Genomic DNA, 6,598 nt, shown 5'->3' on the forward strand with positions numbered 1-6,598 from the left:
GATAGAATTCATTCTTAGGAGTTAGCCATTAAGAAGAAGGTATTTAGGTCCTTATAAGCTTTCGCATCGGGATACTCATATTCAATGTGAGATTATTGTTTATGGTAAAATCTCAATAATAACGTTCATCTCCTTATGTCAGCTTTCACAAAAATGAAGCCTACGTTGATTTGGGCAATTGCATTTTCTGCATCACGTATGAAATTGACCATTTATGTATCAGTTGTTGGGCTTACTTAATTTATTATTTAGCAACTTTGGCATTGGTTCCATATGGTTCCTAATTTGACTAATGTGCCTCTGGTTAATTTTATTAAAAAGTTTATATTTTATACAAGACCTAATCATTCTAATTTATAAAATCATCATCAACAATGTTTAATGTAATTAAATATTCATTAATTATGGTTCTCTCACGTAACCATGTTTGAAAAATATAACTCATTGCCTGATCATGGTGTTGGAACTTAGGAGAACACCTTATTAACAGGTCATAAGGAACTTAACATTATATGTGCATGGAATCTATTTCTAGCTTAAATTAGTCATTTCTTGTCCAACTGCTCTCTAATTTGCACTTAATTTTCTACTAATGATGGGATTTTAACCATACATATTGTCACCTTTATACCAACCCACCACTAAACATCTATAAGTACTGTCCAGCTTATTCTGTTTAATTTCTACTCATCTTGGGATTTTCACACTATAAGATTATATATTATGTGACATCTTTATACTTATTCAATACTAAACTGTCTTACTTATTTTGTAATGCACAAACTAGTGTTAGCTTATATTGGGATTTTAAAACCCTACGTTGTGTTTTTTTTTTCCACTAATAGTTGTGGTCGATTTAGAAAACAAAGAAGGGGGAAAAAAAAACTTTAAAAACGTGTTTTAACTAACCAAGGTTAGAACTAGTATTGCTACCCGATTAGTTTCAATCAGGCTTTAAGTGATCATGCACATCTAACGTGGAAGACCAAAACCCATCATTTTCTGTAATCGCTCCTCGAAGCTAAGACTAACAATGGTTATTAATCAATTACCACGTTTCCATTAGGTGCTCTTCGCTAGCAATGAAGACAAACTAATCCAGGCAAGCTAAGATCAACAACAATAACTATAACAATAGTCACTTCAGTCTTATCTCAACTTAATAGGATCGACTACATGGATTCATTCAAAAGAAAAAAGAAAAAGGAACAGAGAGAATTTCAAATAAAAAAGGGAAAATAGAAATGAAAAAGGAAAGATGAGAATAAGAATATAAGAAGAGCATAAGAAAAAAGAGTGCACCCAATAAGTCAGAATAGTTATAGTTAGATGGGATCGGCGACATTGATCCTTGTCCTTCAGTAAACTCTATCCGAGGTCATACTTGGGACAAGACCGAGACTAAGTATATCATTTCTTAGCATTTTTGCCTATAGTCATTTTAGGCCTACTCTTAACTCTTTTAGCTCCTTCAATTTGAATTCAATCACTCCTTCTTATTAGGGCGTCCAAACAATCCATGACCTACACGGGTTTTTAATCAGTTGGCCAATTTAATTGATTTTGACTGATCAGTCTTAATCAGTCTTTAATCGGTTACTCATGTCAGATTTTAAGTTTTAACCCTATAAAATATATTAAGCATGTCATCTTTATACCAACCCAAACACTAATGATAAACACCAGCAATTATCTAACCTGTTTCAGTAATGGGTTACAGTTTATTTCTAGAGATAATTAAAGTTAGTGTTTTGGGTTTGTCACCTTACACCGTTGTGGTAGAAAAGGTCTTGTAAAATAATGCTTTCCATGTGTACTGGTTTTCCTATCCTCTTATTTAATCTAGCTCTTAATGGGATACCGAGAAACAAGCCATCTGAAATTTTGGTTGCCAAACAACCCGAACCTAGGTTTATTCTAAAACCTCCAATTCAATAGGATCAATGATGAAGGATACGGATCAGGGATTATGTTTTCAAGAATTGGATCGGTTAGGTCTCGGCTAATCTGAAAGATTTGTCGTAGAATTTATCGAAAGAATGAAAAAGAATCCTACCCACTTGCATGTCTCTACGTCTAGACATAGGTAGTTTTGAAAAGATGACTCTCTTCGTTTTAGGGTTTCTACCTAGCTGTAGGTAATGCTTTCCCAACAACTCTCACTCTTGCACCAAGTTGGTCCTTTCGCATATGAATTAAGCCTAGGATCAACTGTTCGGATACTACTGATAAAGACCTAGAATAACTCAAATCTGGTAAGAGAAAACTCTAAAATTAACCACATCAAAACATCCAAAATCGGGATCAGTCACTTGATGAGAGACCCAATTTCAATTTCAATTTCAATGGGACCCATAAGACCTTTCGGTCTGGTGTGATCCGATTCAAATCGATTTGATTCGATCTTCACTGCTAAGAATTGAATCCACTCTCACGCTTCCGCAATCAAGCAAGCAAAGCCCATTCAATTTAAGAAATAATTTAGATGCACCCTCTGATCTTCCAGAACACCTAAGGCTTAGTGGGGGTAATAGGGCTCTCTCTTTTTCATAAAAAATGGCCACAAGTAACCAATAGTGCTGCTTAAAAACGACAGGGCAATTCACCTAAAAAATATGTCGGAGGTAATGGGGTATGCTGACTGTCTTTCTCTCATGTGGTTGCTGAAAGGTATGGACCCCATACTTAAAAAAAATCATATATTAATAAGATGCACAAGGCTCCCACTATTATGGGGTTATCATAATGGAATAATCTTACCATTATACTATGGTTGCAATGGATCTCACCTTTCTTATTAAAAAAATTTAATATACCAAAAATTTTCAAGTTAGTAATCATTCCAATTGATTTGGAGTAAATTTTCTAGTTAATAATCGACCCAATTGATCTAGAGTTCAGACAAAACTATGCCAATTCCTCAACAACCATGGTTTCAATTAGATCATGAACATCTAGATGTAAATTATTTTTTTCTATGCAAATTGTGAGAGAGGTATAAAATTGAGGCAAACTCTAAATCCTAGATATGAACGACATGTGATTCTTAAAAAAAGACGAACTCAAGTTCAATTAGTGAGACGATGGCCAATAAACTTCATTGTGTCAAAACTAAAAGAGAAACAACACAAATCACCAGCTTTAGGGTTTAGGCCCCTATATGACAGCTCAAGACGCCTTCCCCTTCAGCTTTTTCTCTCTCTCTCTCTCTCTCTCTCTCTCTCTTCTTATGGTTTTCCAGACTCTACTGACCTTGATAGGCCCATCTGTACCATTATGTTTCACAAATTCATGACACAACTAACGTTGGATTAGGATCTCTTTCTAAACATTTTGACTTGTCTTAGCTGGGGTGCGCCACGGCCAAGCAGTAGTGCAAGTGCAACGCATAGGCTCGAGTGCCCCAGCAGCAAGCCACCGTGGTGGGCCACTGGGCCCTCTCTCTAAAAGATATCATGTGGGTCGATGACCCACACAGATACTAAACTTTTTTTTTTGGTAAAAGATACTAAACTTGATCTTAGCCAAAAGGCTGGGAAAGGTATGCTTCTATAAAGGGCCCATTTCTTGTGGACCCATACGACGAACATAATCAGAACCGTTGGATTGTTCTTGGCCGTCGTGTGGTGTCATCACAGCTCTTAAAATATGATATTGGCATTTATTATTTAGCTGAAGAAGAGAGATTCCCTTTGTTTAAAGGGTGGTCCATAAGATTTACTATGAGTGGGACCCTTCTTTTTCATTTCTAATTATAAAGCAGGGAGAATCTGATGTGGGGCCATGGTGACATCACCTTCGTCAAGGTCGGAATTGGAGATGGATTGTGATTGGAGATGGGATATTCGAGAAGTTGGAAACTGGACTCTCTTTTCCAGCTCTTTCTTTTCCCTCACCAATACTTTACGTTTAGAGCTTATTTTAAGTTCATGTCTCACTTTCCACCCTTTTCCTGCCTTCCCACTCCTAATATTTAACATAATTCTCCCATAAGTTTCCATACATTTCTGTTCTTATAGGGTTTTCCATTTTCCAGGCAGCCATCACATAAGGTGGCATGTTCTACTTTGCCCACACACTCCTTTATACTATGTATATATTGCATCTTTATGCAACAACAACAACAAATGGTCTTTATTTCACTTTTTAATTTTCTAACATTTTAAATTATGTATTATCATCATGAGAAAAAAAAAATTATTGTTAAAGGGTTTCCATCAGGATTAGGGATTGAAAAACAAAGTTTTTTTGGGTGGAAGGTTAGAAAAATAAAGTTTGATTCTATGCTTTTGGTTCTCCCTAGGCAACACTGCCGTGTTGTAATAATTAAATAAAGGAAAAAAATATTGTTACCTGATCGTGTGTTCTTACATCGGACATATTGGATAGTAAAAAAATCACCTTGCCCCTGATTGAATGTTTGTGCGTTTTTCTTGATTGGTCCTTACATGGATGCAATAGCCAAGTGACCAAATTGCAATCCCCAACCCTTAAATCAACTATGAAAGACCTATATGATTTTGTTTCAAAGCTGATGCTAAGAATTTCGGAAATTTATTTAATATTGATAGCTTTGTTAGTAAAAAGGTACCCAAACGACCTAGGAATAATTCTCTATGGGAAAAGTTTACACAATAATATCAAGGTGTATAGCCCTCTCACAATCTCTCTCCTCGCCTTTGATACATTATCTTCTTGTTCATTCTCTCGCCTTCTTGTTGAACCATCTTGCTCCCCTAGTTGGTGGGGCACCATGTAAATACAAAGGCACATGGGCAGCATGACGATCTTGCCGATTCTTTATATAGGACAACTCGAAAAATACTTGTGTTAGCCATGCTTCCATCTTGAGATGTCAGATAAAATCTTGACTTGTTTTCCTCACTACATCCCAAATCATTCTTTTTTAATACATGTTTAAACTAAAACTAGGTAAAGACCCAATTTCTCTTCCCTCACAATGAGAAGACAATTTCCTCACCATGGAGACCTGAATCATTTGATCAAATACAAAATGATATTTTCTACCTTATACAATAAAGAGTTGAAGACGACATGGAACAGAAAAAAATGTTAAGAACTCTTTTTCGCAAGTGTCTATGTATTTACGAAGAATTTTGCATAACCCTAATAACAATCAGTCACTAACAATTTACGGAGAAAAAAATAGAAATTTTTGAAACCATCCCCTATATGTTACAGACCCTTTGGAAGCACCCCAAAGAACATTACACTGAATACAAAACATCGACCCCATCAACACTTTTTGACATATATTCATAGTGTACTTACAATCTTACTTGACAACAGAAGATCAACCATAATAATATAATGCCTCTTAAGCTCCATATGTGCCATTTCAAAAGTATTGATCCCATCGAGTCACCATTCCAACACACATTCTAATGACCCCACCAGAGATAGTTTGAGACCCACAACATCCTTAGTCATGGCAGCTTATCTAACATCTTCTTCATCACTTTGTTGAATTACATCCAACACCATAAGGGGGCATAAATCTATGTCTTTTTGTCATTCCCGTTTTTACAAACTATGATCCAGACTCAGAACATCCCAAGTTAAGACCAACAAAAGCATTTTCATGTAACCACAAGAGTGGGAGTCAGATAGGTGTTCTTGTTTTATGCTTTTGTACACGTGTATGGCTGCAAGAGTTTTTCCTTTTGAGTTTTTTTCTTTCAAATGATATCACCACCATCTATGCGTCATAATCCATTAGAGTGTACCAGAAGTCTCTGGAGACTACTACTCCAAAGCTCTATATGACATTGGTTAGAGGGGTCTCATTCTTTGTTAGCTTTACAAAAATGCATTGATTTGATGATGTCATGCATGAAATGAAAGCTAACATTACCACCCACCACCAAGAAAAAAGAAGGAATATGCTTCTAACCCTTTTAAGCCACCCTAGAGATCCTTAAGAACCCATCTGTCAATTGTGTCCACGTGTAACGTTTTGATTGTTCCATTCCTAGCATCCTAGGCTGATGCCCTTTTATACATATATAACCTATGATGATGATGATGTCCTTATAAACTATAGTTTCTTGATGCCTATTTTTCTTCATCTTTTGTTTTCGTTGTTAAAGTCTTCAGTGATAACACATATATTCCTATGATCTCATCCGAGCTTATATGCAGATCATTAAAGTATCCCACTTTGGCTTTCTTTGGTGATCAGTGTTTTTGAATTTTGATCTCTCTTCATAGACTCACTTACGTTTTGATCGTGAGTAGAAGTAGTGACACATATGTGTGTGTGTGAGAGAGAGAGAGAGAGAGAGAGAGAGAGAGAGGAAAAGGATGCACCAGAAAAGGAGTCAAGGAGTCTCTTTCTGGAAGTAAATCAATTCCAAGTTTGGATTGCTTGGTAGACTTAAGAGTTGTGAAGTCACGTATAGTTATCATGGGACTTTGAAAATTGAGACTCATGAGTCATGAAGCCAGTGATGACGATCAAGCTACTAGAAGGTGTCCCTTCAATGGCAATACGAAAAGACCCTTGAGATTCTTTTTTCTGACCTCTCTCTCTCTCTCTCTCTCTCTCTCTCTCTCTCTCTCTCTCTCTCCTTGTGCA

The 6,598-nt window shown here is 36.3% G+C and overlaps 1 non-coding gene across 1 annotated transcript; it reads right to left on the bottom strand.

The window, feature by feature from the left end:
- Positions 1-3,349: 3,349 nt before the first annotated feature.
- Positions 3,350-3,545, bottom strand: LOC122082992. Its single transcript, XR_006141521.1, has one exon. It is a non-coding gene; the product is annotated as a U2 spliceosomal RNA (small nuclear RNA).
- Between the last annotated feature and the right edge of the window lie 3,053 nt (positions 3,546-6,598).

The sequence above is a fragment of the Macadamia integrifolia genome, chromosome 6, assembly GCF_013358625.1.
Source record: "Macadamia integrifolia cultivar HAES 741 chromosome 6, SCU_Mint_v3, whole genome shotgun sequence".
Classification (NCBI taxonomy): Eukaryota; Viridiplantae; Streptophyta; class Magnoliopsida; order Proteales; family Proteaceae; genus Macadamia; species Macadamia integrifolia.